The following is a 13,765-nucleotide window of genomic DNA, read 5'->3' on the forward strand; positions in this document are numbered from 1 at the left end:
ATTAACCCGTGGAGTTCCCCAAGGCTCCATCCTGGAGCCACTGCTGTTTAACATCTACATGCTGCCACTCGCTCACATTATGGAAACAACTAAACATGTTACCACAGTTATGCTGATGACACACACATCTACATAACCATCTCACCAGGAGACTACAGTTCGATCCAGACTCTGATCACCTGCATGGATCAGATTAAAGATCGGATGGGCCAGAACTTCCTTCAGTTACATGAAGACTAAACTGAAATAATAGTTTTTGGAGCCAAAGGAAGAAAGATTAAAAGTCAGTTCTCAGCTTCAAACAGCAAAGTTCAAAACTACCAACCAAGCCAGAAACCTGGGAGTAGTCCTGGACTCAGACCTGGGAGTAGTCCTGGACTCAGACCTGGGACTAGTCCTGGACTCAGACCTGGGAGTAGTCCTGGACTCAGACCTGGGAGTAGTCCTGGACTCAGACTAGGCAGTAGTCCTGGACTCAGACCTAGGAATAGTCCTGGACTCAGACCTGGGAGTAGTCCTGGACTCAGACCTAGAAGTAAAAGTCAAATTTATTTGTATAGCACATTTCATGTACAAGACAATTCAAAGTGCTTCACATAAAACATTTCAGCAGGTGCAGAAAGTGCAATAAAAAATAAACAAAGATTAAAAGAAATGCAATTAATGAAATAAAAGCAGAAGGAAGATGCTAAAATAAAATAGATAAAATGCAAGAAATAAAGTTAAAGACAATATTAAAACATGATTCCAGCTTAAAAGAACCAGATCCAGATCTGGACTGTAAATAAAAACTAGTCCATGCAGCAGAGAACAGGTGGGTCTTTAACCTGGATCTAAATAAACTGAGTGTTTCAGCTGATCTGAGGCTTTCTGGGAGTTTGTTCCAGACATGTGGAGCATAGAAGCTGAATGCAGCTTCTCCATGTCTGGTTCTGACTCTGGAACTGATAAGAAACTGTATCCAGATGACCTGAGGGATCTGGTAGGTTCATACTGGGTCAAGAGGTCTCTGATGTATTTTGGTCCTAAACCATTCAGAGCTTTATAGACCAGCAGCAGAACTTTAAAGTCTATCCTCTGACGAACAGGCAGCCAGTGTAAAGACCTCAGAGCTGGACTGATGTGGTCCACTTTCTTGGTCTTAGTGAGGACTGGAGCAGCAGAGTTCTGGATCAGCTGCAGGTGTCTGACTGATGTTTTAGGTAGAACCTGTAAAAACTCTGTTACAATAATCAAGCCGACTAAAGATGGAAGCTGGACTAGTTTTTCCAGGTCCTGCTGAGACATCAGATCTTTTACCCTTGATATGTTCTTAAGGTGATAGTAGGCTGACTTTGTAATTCCCGTAATGTGTTTCTCAAAGTTTAGGTCTGAGTCCATCAGTACACCCAGATTTCTGGCCTGGTTGGTGGTTTTTAGGTGTATAGACTTAAGCTTTGTATGGAATCTATGAGTAGAAAGGTGGAGGAGTAATCCGTCACTGGAGGGTTGGTTGTGACTGACTTACAGTCTAGAATTATGAGGAGATACAGTCACACAAAATTATTAGTATATGAGGGTTAAAATGTAGTAAAGGGTGGTGAAATGTTTACAGGTGTGTACTTTTCTACAGTCATTTAGCAGACGCTTTTTTTTTTATCTGAAGCGACTTTTAAAAGTGTCCAAAGTATTTGATGCTGGACCTTCGTTAAACATGATGAACTTCACCCCGTGCTGCATTTTAAAAGTTAATAAACTGTAACGTAACACACACCCTAGGATAAGACTTAAAATGTAGTGAGCAAAGATGGATTATTTCATATTTTATAGCCATTAATGGTTAATAACTACTTAATATTTTTATTAGCTAATATTTCAGAGATGCTGCCAAACCACATCTGACAAAAACTGAAAACTTCAGACTCTTTACAAAGTCATTTATTTTTATAGTGAATACAGCCGTGCAGAAATAACTATTTACATGTGTGTATATGATGATCATATCACTTTGGCTTTTCCTGCCATCCTGTCCGGTACACCCACAGACCGTCCATCACAGATCTCTGCTGGCTTCAGTTCTGCCCGTCCAGCCGCTGCTCTGTTCCTGGAAGACCTGCAGCATGTTGAAGCTGCATCGCTGTTCAGCATCCAACAGCTTGTCCTGCACAGCAGCCAGAAGAGTGTCGGCCCTTTTTCTGTTTCATGGAAAAACAAGGAGGGTGGAGACAGATACTTAACACATCAACTATAATAAAATATTTAGAATTGTAATACAAAAACTCAACAAGATGCCTGTACAATGCAGCAGGATGTTATTTTTTACCAGATCCAGGGTGACAGAGGGTGCTGGCAGCTGGTTGGTGCTGCTGATAGTGGTTGATGCTGGTTCTGGTTTAGTTGCTGAATAGATAAACATTTTAGAATAAAAAACAAGTTATAAACAAGAAGGATGCTAATAAAGTTATAATAAATAGTGTAAAATTATTAATTATCCAGGAGTGCACAAGTTAATAACAGTCATTTCAAATTAAATTAAAAAATTAAGTTTAAGTTCCATTGAAATGACTGAGTCTGCTGTTACAATCAGTTCTGTGTGGCTCTATCAGTTCCCCCTATCCATTTAAACCAGCATCTGTATATAAGCATACATGCCCTGTTTACATTTGACTTTTGTTATCTCTATTAAATCAAGAACAGGTATTTTATGTGCATTAAAGCTGTTTTATTTACCTGATCGATGCGGCTGCTGGTGGCAGCAGGAGTAGGATGGTGCTCCGTCTCTGATGAAGTAAACATGGATCAGAACCAGATTATATACAAAAAAGATGGAAAACACGTGAAGTAGATCAGCTCAGTTATCTGGGTGGTATCTGAGAACAACTCTTAGGTCTATACAGAAGCTTTAATGTTTCTTGTCCTGTTTACTAACCTTCAAACTCCTCTGAGTTTGCGGTGTTTTCACTGCGGATGATCACCTCCAGAAGCCCCGCCTCCAGAAGCCCCGCCTCCAGAAGCCGCACACAGGAGTCATTTGCTGCGGCGTTGCCCGAGTAAACATGTCGGTGGTCCAAGATGTCGAATCATTTACTGTTTGTTCGGTTCGTCCCGCTCCGGTTGTCGTGGTCCTTAATTTATTTGTAGTCTTGTGTGAGTTTTCTACGTGCGCTGCTTCACGTTATCCCGCGTTCTCTGACTGAGAGCTGATCGTCAGGAATATTTTTATCTTTCGCTGCAAACCTTCAAAACCTCTCTGAAAATCCTCTGTGGCATAGACGGTCAGAAGAGCTTCGACCTCCTCGTCGGTCCATTTATCGCTTGCTCTGTTCTTGTTTTTGTCCGTATGTGCAACCGTGTTTTTTAAATGTGGCGGGGACACAAAATGCGGAAATCTGGCAAGGGGCGGAGCTACCAGTCACCAAACACCTACGTCATGAGGGTTCCTATAGAACCCCGCTCAGACCCTGCCTCGGAGCAGGAGCTAAAATGGTTCTAGGAACTGAGGGCTTTGGCCCCTAGTTCCTATATGTCCGAATGCGCGAAAAAACGGCCTGGTTCCTGAAAAGGTTCTAGGAACTGCAAAAGGTTCCTACAGTCGGAAAAGGGCTCAAGACCAGGAAAGTAGATCCTAGAACTCCAGTCCTCACTAAGACCAGGAAAGTAGATCCTAGAACTCCAGTCCTTACTAAGACCAGGAAAGTAGATCCTAGAACTCCAGTCCTCACTAAGACCAGGAAAGTAGATCCTAGAACTGCAGTCCTCACTAAGACCAGGAAAGTAGATCCTAGAGAACTCCGGTCCTCAGATCTTTACACTGGCTTCCTGCTGCTAGTTTACAAAGACCTGAATGGTTTAGGACCAGAATCCATTCAGGATCTTCTGGTTGGTTATGGACCAGGGTCAGGTCTACTTTCTGTTCCCAGAGTCAGAACTAAACGTGGAGAGGCAGCGTTCAGTTTATGCTCCTCACATGTGGAACAAACTCCCAGAAACCTGCAGGTCTGCCGACTCAGCAGTTTTACATCAGAGTTAAAACTTTTCTGTTTGCTGCCTTTTATCAGAACAGCTGTTAATTCCCCACACTGGAACTTATCTTTTTATCTAGTTTATTTTAGCTTTTTTCTTTCTGTTTTAATTTATTTTTTATGTCTTTTAAAGTTTGTTCCTAATCCACTTGTTATTGCTTCCTGTTGTGATGCTGTTGTTTTATTTAAAGCACTTGTAATTGTTTTGTACATGAAATGTGACGTACAAAAAAAATCTTTTCCACCTGCCTCTACAAGTTTTTTGAGTCACTGTTATCACATTATTAATGACTCAGTAGAAGTAAAGAAAATAATTTCTTTGTGACTTACAGTTTTATGATGACTCACTCTAAGATAACTCCTGATATTCTTTCTTTTCTGTGATCCTTAAGTTCTTGACCGAAGACACGGCCACCGTTAGCACTGCTTTCTACCACTAGCTAATGCTAACCAGAAGAGCTAACACTGTCAACAATGAGAATGACAGCCAATGACATTAGCAAGAAAAGAACCAGCAGAGCCAATTATATCAGCTTGATACGAGGTGGGAGAGATCAGATGTAAGAGAGGATGCATCCATTAGAAAACTCAGGAGAGAGGTTTTCCTACCTGATTCTGGTTCTAATGGAGGTTTTCCTTAGGTTATTCTTTTATGAAGGGGTTTATATGAACAGTTAATATAAACTGGACTGATGTGGATCATATGATGGTTTAGTTTAACTTGGATTAGAACTGGACTGTTTGTAGAAGTAGATGACTTTGTTGTGAATTGGTGATGTATAAATAAAGAGTAATTGAACTGAATTGGTTAAACATGAATGAATCCGACAGAACCCACCTTCGGTGTCCTGTTGACACCGTTTACCTAACAGGCCCGGATGAGGAATTTTCTTTATACTACACGGATGAGATCGGAATGATGGGAAGTCGGATCAGATGGGAGCTTTTCTCGATCTAATCCTGATCAGCTGCTCCTTCAATCATCAGCTGACATTAAGCCTGCTTCATGTCTGAGAATTAAAAATGAAAAATCATGAACCTCCACCTCCTTCCCGTCTCCATCTGCTTCTCTTGTCCTGGTTTCCCTGCCACCATCCGGCGGTGGTGGTTTGAGGCGGTCTGAGGGAGAACGGGCTGACATTTGGATCATGCTGGAGAGGTTGTCGTGGTGATTTCTGCCGTCTGTGTGTGATCTGATGCAGGGTGGGGGGTTGAAAAGGAAGGCCGGTGAGGCGATGGGATTATGGAAGTGTGACAATCAGGATTAGCTGTGCTTTAAACAAATAACGCTGGCGGAGGTCAGCGGATCAACACTCAGCGTGGAGAGCTGCGGCTGACTTCATTAAGACGTTATTCTGTGTTCGTGTCTTCTTCCAAGGAGGAGGAGACGAACTCTGCATGATGATCAGATCCGGTCAGACCTGAAACAGGCTTTAGCTCCCAGTTTAAAGAAGAAGGAAATATCTCTGTTCAGGACTCAGAGGTCACCAGGAGCTCCTCAAACCCTGGACGGTGGACTCCAGTCGGTTCTGGTCCCGCTCAGTTTGTGGAGAATCCTGACAGAGTAAAAAACAAAGATTCACCGTCACGGCTTCGGTCACATGATGCAAACATCAGAGCTGAAAGATAAAAACTAGACAGTTTAGTTATCAGAAGAAAGAAGTTCACCTAGAAATATCTGAAGAATTTCTTCCTGACATGAACCAGCAGCAATGCTGTGATTCCTTCATCTGCGGCTGAATGTTCGGAGGAAACTGGACTAAAAACCGTCTACAGCAGATGAACAGGGTCTAAAAGTCCTGACTAAATAGAGAGTGTCTGCAGCTGATCCATCTACTGTTTGCCGAAGCCTCATCAGAAATGGTCTCCATGGAAACGTGGCTGTCAAGAAGCCGTTCTTAAGGACGACAAACATGGAGACAAGGCTGAGGTAGGTCACATGACACAAGAACTGGACTGAAGATCAGGGGAAACTGGTCTGATGGAGGGACAGATCCTCCCCAGAACCTGGACCTCTACATGTCTGAAGGAGGGACGGATCCTCCCCAGAACCTGGACCTCTACAGGTCTGATGGAGGGACGGATCCTCCCCAGAACCTGGACCTCTACATGTCTGAAGGAGGGACGGATCCTCCCCAGAACCTGGACCTCTACAGGTCTGAAGGAGGGACGGATCCTCCCCAGAACCTGGACCTCTACAGGTCTGATGGAGGGACGGATCCTCCCCAGAACCTGGACCTCTACATGTCTGAAGGAGGGACGGATCCTCCCCAGAACCTGGACCTCTACATGTCTGAAGGAGGGACGGATCCTCCCCAGAACCTGGACCTCTACAGGTCTGATGGAGGGACGGATCCTCCCCAGAACCTGGACCTCTACAGGTCTGATGGAGGGACGGATCCTCCCCAGAACCTGGACCTCTACAGGTCTGATGGAGGGACGGATCCTCCCCAGAACCTGGACCTCTACATGTCTGAAGGAGGGACGGATCCTCCCCAGAACCTGGACCTCTACAGGTCTGATGGAGGGACGGATCCTCCCCAGAACCTGGACCTCTACAGGTCTGATGGAGGGACGGATCCTCCCCAGAACCTGGACCTCTACAGGTCTGATGGAGGGACGGATCCTCCCCAGAACCTGGACCTCTACAGGTCTGATGGAGGGACGGATCCTCCCCAGAACCTGGACCTCTACAGGTCTGAAGGAGGGACGGATCCTCCCCAGAACCTGGACCTCTACAGAAACAAAAAGTAGAACCATCCAAAGAAGAGTTTTGGAAAGTCCTTCAAGGATCCTGGAGAAATGTTCCTGGAGGCCATGTTGAGAATTGGTGGGAACTAGATTAGATGTTAGCAATTAGCTGCATGACCAAGGAAACTAACATTGTATTAAACTATTAATTAATAAATAATCATGGGGCACCACAAGAGAAACTGACTAAATATTATCAGTCTCACCTTAAATCCAATAACGGGCTTATATTCTATACGATCTTTAGAATATAGATTATAGGAGTGCATGTAGACGGGTCAGATCAGACTATTACAGTAATTTGATTACTCACAGATATCTGATTTTGATGGTCATGTAAATGGACTCAGTGTTTAATAAAAATAGTTATCTGATGATGTCTTTAATATTTAAGAAAAATTGGTCTTACTTCATATCTATAAATGAATCAATATCAGATTTAAATCAAATCAGGCTGTTGTGAATTGAATCAGTTCAGGAAATTCGTGGTGACATCCAGCTTTCGGCATTCCTGAGAAACTCTTAATGCTGGAAGTTATAACACTCGGGGCGGCGGGGATCTAGCAGAGTTAAACTGAAGGTATTCAGCCACCTGGACTACATGGAATCAGCTGTGGGATTGAACCAGCAACCTCCCTGCTGGTGGACACCGGCCTCCACCAGGTTCTTCCTTCATCCTGCACGTTGACAGTGTTTGCAGTCTGACGTGAATCTTTCATGGAGGTAGGGGCTCAGATCGGCGTTCTGCCAGCGTTCAGCCGACGTTCAGCCGACATCCTGCCGCCTGGTTTGCTTTGATGTACTGAGCTGCAGCCGAAGGCGGGAATGGTGAAATGTTCTGCTTCCCTTCAGTTTCCTCTAATTTTAATGAAGCTCTTCCTCAGTGTAAGTAAAGTCTTCCTCGGTGGAGATGGTTTCCACCTCCTTTGAAATCATTTGTAAGTATATATTTAATTTAGCTTCAGGCGCTGGCAGACGCTCCGATTAATTGGCTCATCATTTCAATGCCTTCGTTATCTGCAGAGCAACCATATGACTGAGGCAAAGTTGCTCTGAGTTTTTTGCACTACTTACCTGAAAGTTTTTTTTACTTTCTTCTACTTGTCACAACTCTGCGCGTCAGCAGGGGAGCTGCAGCTCCTTCTGTAAACCTCCAGCCGATTGCTTTCCATCTAGAATGTAAATAAGTTGCTGTGAAATAAATAATGCGAACAAGTGTGGAGATTTGCATTTGCTGAGGCTTTTCGCCTTGTAATCAAACTCTGCTCTTTGCTTCCAAATATGTTCAATAAAAGATTCCACAAAGGGTACATATGTTTGGCTGTTTGCCTCCCTCGCTTCATCTCTGTGTGTTCACGGGGAGAAAAGTACACTTTACAAAGGTTTGTCGTTTTCCAGCTCAGCCTTTCAGCCGGATCCCGCTCCAGCAGCAGCAGCAGCAGCAGCAGGGACTCGCGGGGCGGAAGGAGATGAAACATTTATGCTAATTGTTGCAAAACTTCCCACAAAAGACGACAAGAGGCGCGTGATGAGCAGCTGTCAGCAGCGCTGTCATTATGACGAGCAGGAAGCCGCCGAGGAGCGGGAATCAAAGGTCGAGCCTCTTTAAAGGTGCTTCTAATGACGGGCTGGCATGAGGAGCACGTCAGGGCCGATTAGCGGAGACGGGCGTCACTCAGCCCCGCAGGCGCGCGCGCCGCTACCTGACTCCTCAATCTCTGTCAGCGGCGCCGTCAGACGCCGAGGACGACATGAAAGCCGGGATGAGGCCTGATAAACTTTGCATATTCCCCAAGAACAAGCAACATGAAACGCGTGCAGCTCAGTCTGCGGGCATGAATGAAAGTTTAAAAGTTGCAGATCTGGAAGGACCCGGAGAGTTGTGCAGAACGCCGGCGCTTTCTTTTCACTCACAAACAAGTGTTTTTGCTGGTAATGATGATTCAACAAGGAAATATTTGTTGTTTGCTGTCAGTTTTAGTGGTGTGTGTGGTGCCAGTGGAGCGTTAATCTGCGTTTAGCCGGCGGGGGCGCGCCGTCGCGGGCGTAGCTTTGATCATCCTTCCATCCTCCAGGCCCAGAAGAAGAAGGTGCTTGATCTCTCAGTTTAATTAGTGTCGAGCCTCTTAATTGTTCATTTTCCAGATCGGGGGGACGAGACCTCCTGGTGCGCTCATCACAATTCATGACTTGGAGCTTTGATTCGAGCTGAAAAGCCACTAAGTGGTTTAACTGGAGCCTGAAATCTGCTGCGCTGCATTATTCATGAGTCATCTCTGCTGCTGCCGCTCAGATCTGGCTGGAGATGTTTCCTCCTTTAAATCATCCCTGTGAGCAGTTCAGGTGGTCCACGTGGTCCAGGTCAGTCCGGAGACTTCAGGAGATCCAAAATGAAAACGAAACACATGGAGGTCTTTGTCTGGAAACAGCTGAGAGCAACGTCACCATTAAAACTGAACCTGAGGGGTCCAAAACCCTGGAGGTCAGAGTTAAGCTTCCTCCTCCTCCTCCTCGGGGAGCTGCTGGAGGAGGAGATGATCAGGGATGGTTTTATAGACTGAACATGTTCTTTTGTTCAGATCAAATCAAAACACAGAATCATGAATCAGACCGAAGCTTAAACTACATTTAACAGAGATCAATTAATTATAGAAGAGATGGTGAAAAGAGAAACAGGAGACATTCAGTTAAGATTTCTTTCTATATTTTGTGATGTGGAAGTATGAATGTATCAGAGCTGAGTTGAATAACAACAGGTGTAGCTCTGGTCAGCAGAATATTAATAGTATGACATTATAACATGATATCAAAATGATGTCAACCAGTCAGCCCTACAAGGCTGCATACCTGGGTACTGTGTGTCTGAAAATAGTGACAGGCAGGCTATATAAGCTTGGGAGAATGATTGTACGGGGTCTTTTGTCCTGAAGGGGTGTCCCCCTGGTCGGCCGAATAAAGGATCATTAAAGACCTCTGTCTGCAGACTCTTAATATCAGCAGCCCTTTTGATAAAGAATTTATCTACGACATTTGGCGAGCCAGCCAGTTAACCGCTGGGGCCGGGTGCCTGGACCGCTTCGACTCACCGCTCAAGGAGGTAAGCCCCATTTTAAATCCTTCTGGGTGAAGTGAGCCGAGGCGCAGGGCTGTCCTGGCTACAAGTTGAACTTAGTTATACAGCTGCTGTGTGACTCTGCTAGACAGATAAATTTGTGCGCACAAATGTAATTAGTTTATGAGGGCCTTACCAGAGGTAGCTGGGAGGAAGGTCAGTTTAAGGAGAAATAAAGTAGTTTTTGAGGAGCCCACCAGCCTAGTGGGAAGGGGCTCAGTTTAAGGAGATATTAAGTAGGCGGAGGACTCCACCAATTAGTGGGAGGGGGGTCAGTTTTAAGGTGTAACATTTCAGGGCCCTATCAAAACCTCGGCGTTACTGGACGCGGTCGCCCGGGAACTTTGAGAGGAGGGTCAGTATAGCGGCGAAAGTAAATTGGCAACAAAAATAGTAGTGAAAGTGAAGTAAAAGTGAAAATGATGTGAAGGCACCGATCGATCCGTTTTGAGTTCAAATTTAGTAAAGAGTTAAACACAGGGCCCGCAAGATTGCGAGCCATAGTCTGGTCTTGTACGGGGTCAGTTAAGTGGGTGTGAGTAGCTTATGACTAGGTTCATAGGAAAGCAAGGTGCAAAGATCGATCAAAAATCTGATCCTAAATTAAACAGAGCCAGTAGTGAAAGGTTTAAGCTCTGTTAACCCGGGAAATCTGCGTAAAAGGGGCTTAGCGCAGTACAGCTGTGAAAAACTTTGTTGCAACATTAAATAACGTACGTAGAAAAAAGGAAGGAAAAAAGGCTTTATAAACTGACTGTTGACATATTCCTTCTTTGGACTGCTCACTGGGAGCGAACTTGTGACTTTTAAACTGGTCTTGACTGTTAATTCCTCTCTGACTAATGATGATTTGTTCAGCTGTTAAAGTGTGTGTATGAAGCGGATAGGAATGGGTGTCTGAGTGAGCTGAAAATTGTCTTTTGACTGCTTTACCCCTCCAACGGAAAGAAAACTGATGTCTTCTATGAGAGGAAATAAGGGAAAAGTTTTAAACTGTGTTTTGACTGGTTTATTCTCCTCTGACTAATGGTGATTTGCTCAGCTGTTGAAGTGTGTGTATGATAGTGGGTGATGCACCGGACAGAAATGTGTGACTGACTGAGTGTGTGACTATTCCTTGATTGCCTTACCTGTCTCGCTGAAAGTAAACTTATGTCCATGTGTGAGAAGAATAAGAGAAAAAAAAAAAGCTTCAAAACTCTCTTTGGAGAAGAGAAAAGCTGAGGGTGAGCTTGTGTGTAAAAGTGTGGACTAAATGTAGAAAGGAATGCGTGACTGAGTGTAACTGGAGATCGAAGCAGCTGCTGGGTAAACTGGAAAAAACTTATGCATGAGCATGGACAGAGGCCTCTGTTTGAAGTGATACTGCATGCTGCATGTTGAAAAAATTAATCTGTATTGCAGTGCATAAGTTGACTCGTTCCCCAAACTCATAGTGGTCTGGTGAAATCTGACACTAAGCTACTTGCTAACGCGCATAGACACAAGCACTGACAAAAATAAAATAGTGCTCTGCTCTTGTGCAGCTACAAGGATGTAATCTGTACTATTATAACTGTTAAAATAAGACCGCTGAACTCTTTTGGTTTCCTTCCAACAGAACACGACTCCTCCCATTGGACCGACGCCTAGAAACAGGAAACGGAGCTGCGGCGCACCCAAGTGGTTTTCGTTTGAGTTGCATGATTATCATATTGTATTAAAAGCAGGGTTGATTAAATAGGATAACAATGAGCACGCCACAGGCTATTGAAAATCCTGAAAATCAGGAAACAGCTGGTTTACTAGAACATAAATCTAAATCTAGAATCTGAGTCAGAACCAGAAGTGGTCCAGTTCTAAGGAGCTGGTCTACGGATGTTCCCATTCTAGATTTTCCTGCTTATTGTCAGAGACACAATCACATCAACCGTCCTTTAGGTCTTTAGGTTTTATTTATTTCTACCTTTTGATGCCAACATTAAGTGTTAGAACAAAGTAAAGTAAATCCAGCACTTTGGTTCGCTCTGATAAAGTAAATAAAGTCGAGCTGAGGAAAGAATAAATAAAAACCACACACCGTGGATTTCTATGAGAAAACCGATTGAAAGGCTACAGGACCTCTACCTGGACCAGGGCCTCTTCCAGGACCTCTATCTAGACCAAGACCTCTACCTGGACCAGGACCTCTACCTAGACCAGGACCTCTACCTGGACCAGGACCTCTACCAGGACCTCTGCCTCAACCAGGACCTCTAGCTGGACATCTACCTGGACAAAGACCTCTACCAGGACCAGGACCTCTACCAGAACCTCTACCTGGACCAGGACCTCCATCTGGTCCTCTACCAGGACCTCTATCAGGACCTCTATCTGGACCTCTATCAGGACCTCTACCAGCAACTCCACCAGGACCTCTATCTGGACCTCTACCTCTACCTGGACCAGGACCTCTACCAGGACCTCTATCTGGACCTCTACCAGGACCTCTACCTCTACCTGGACCAGGACCTCTACCAGAACCTCTACCTGGACCAGGACCTCTACCTCTACCTGGACCAGGACATCTACCAGGAACTCTACCAGGGACTCTACCACAACCTCTACCAGGACCAGGAACTCTACCAGGACCTCTACCTGGACCAGGACCTCTATCTGGACCTCTACCAGGACCAGGGCCTCTACCTGGACCAGGACCTCTACCAGGACCAGGACCTCTACCTGGACCAGGACCTCTACCAGGACCAGGACCTCTACCTGGACCAGGACCTCTACCTCTACCTGGACCAGGACCTCTACCAGGAACTCTACCAGGACCAGGACCTCTACCTGGACCAAGACCTCTATCTGGACCTCTACCAGGACCAGGGCCTCTACCTGGACCAGGACCAGGGCCTCTACCAGGACCAGGACCAGAACCTCTACCTGGACCTGGACCAGGACCAGGACCTCTACCTGGACCAGGACCTCTACCTGGACCAGGACCTCTACCAGGACCTCTCCCTGGACCAGGACCTCTACAAGGATGCCTACCAGGACCAAGACCTCTACCTGGACCTCTTCCAGGACCAGGGCCACTATTTGGACCTCTACCTGGATCAGGACCTCTACCTGGACCAGGGCATCTTCCTGGACCAGACCCTCTACCAGGACCATGACCTCTACCAGGACCAAGACCTCTACCTGGACCTCTACCAGGACCTCTATCAGGACCTCTATCTGGACCTCTATCAGGACCAGGGCCTCTACCTGGACCAGGACCAGGACCTCTACCTGGACCAGGACCTCTACCAGGACCTCTCCCTGGACCAGGACCTCTACAAGGATGCCTACCAGGACCAAGACCTCTACCAGGACCAGGACCTCTACCAGGACCTCTACCTGGACCAGGACCTCTATCTGGACCTCTACCAGGACCAGGGCCTCTACCTGAACCAGGACCTCTACCAGGACCAAGGCCTCTATCTGGACCTCTACCAGGACCAGGACCTCTACCTGGACCAGGACCTCTACCTCTACCTGGACCAGGACCTCTACCAGGAACTCTACCAGGACCAGGACCTCTACCTGGACCAAGACCTCTATCTGGACCTCTACCAGGACCAGGGCCTCTACCTGGACCAGGACCAGGGCCTCTACCAGGACCAGGACCAGAACCTCTACCTGGACCTGGACCAGGACCAGGACCTCTACCTGGACCAGGACCTCTACCTGGACCAGGACCTCTACCAGGACCTCTCCCTGGACCAGGACCTCTACAAGGATGCCTACCAGGACCAAGACCTCTACCTGGACCTCTTCCAGGACCAGGGCCACTATTTGGACCTCTACCTGGATCAGGACCTCTACCTGGACCAGGGCATCTTCCTGGACCAGACCCTCTACCAGGACCATGACCTCTACCAGGACCATGACCTCTACC

The 13,765-nt window shown here is 46.1% G+C and overlaps 1 long non-coding RNA gene across 1 annotated transcript; it reads right to left on the bottom strand.

The window, feature by feature from the left end:
* Window positions 1-12,887: 12,887 nt before the first annotated feature.
* On the bottom strand, window positions 12,888-13,415 carry LOC121645617. Its single transcript, XR_006011460.1, has 3 exons — window positions 13,381-13,415; window positions 13,111-13,140; window positions 12,888-12,984 (listed from the first exon to the last, which is right to left on the bottom strand). It is a non-coding gene; the product is annotated as an uncharacterized LOC121645617 (long non-coding RNA).
* Between the last annotated feature and the right edge of the window lie 350 nt (window positions 13,416-13,765).

This window comes from Melanotaenia boesemani, chromosome 1 (assembly GCF_017639745.1).
Source record: "Melanotaenia boesemani isolate fMelBoe1 chromosome 1, fMelBoe1.pri, whole genome shotgun sequence".
Taxonomy (NCBI): domain Eukaryota; kingdom Metazoa; phylum Chordata; class Actinopteri; order Atheriniformes; family Melanotaeniidae; genus Melanotaenia; species Melanotaenia boesemani.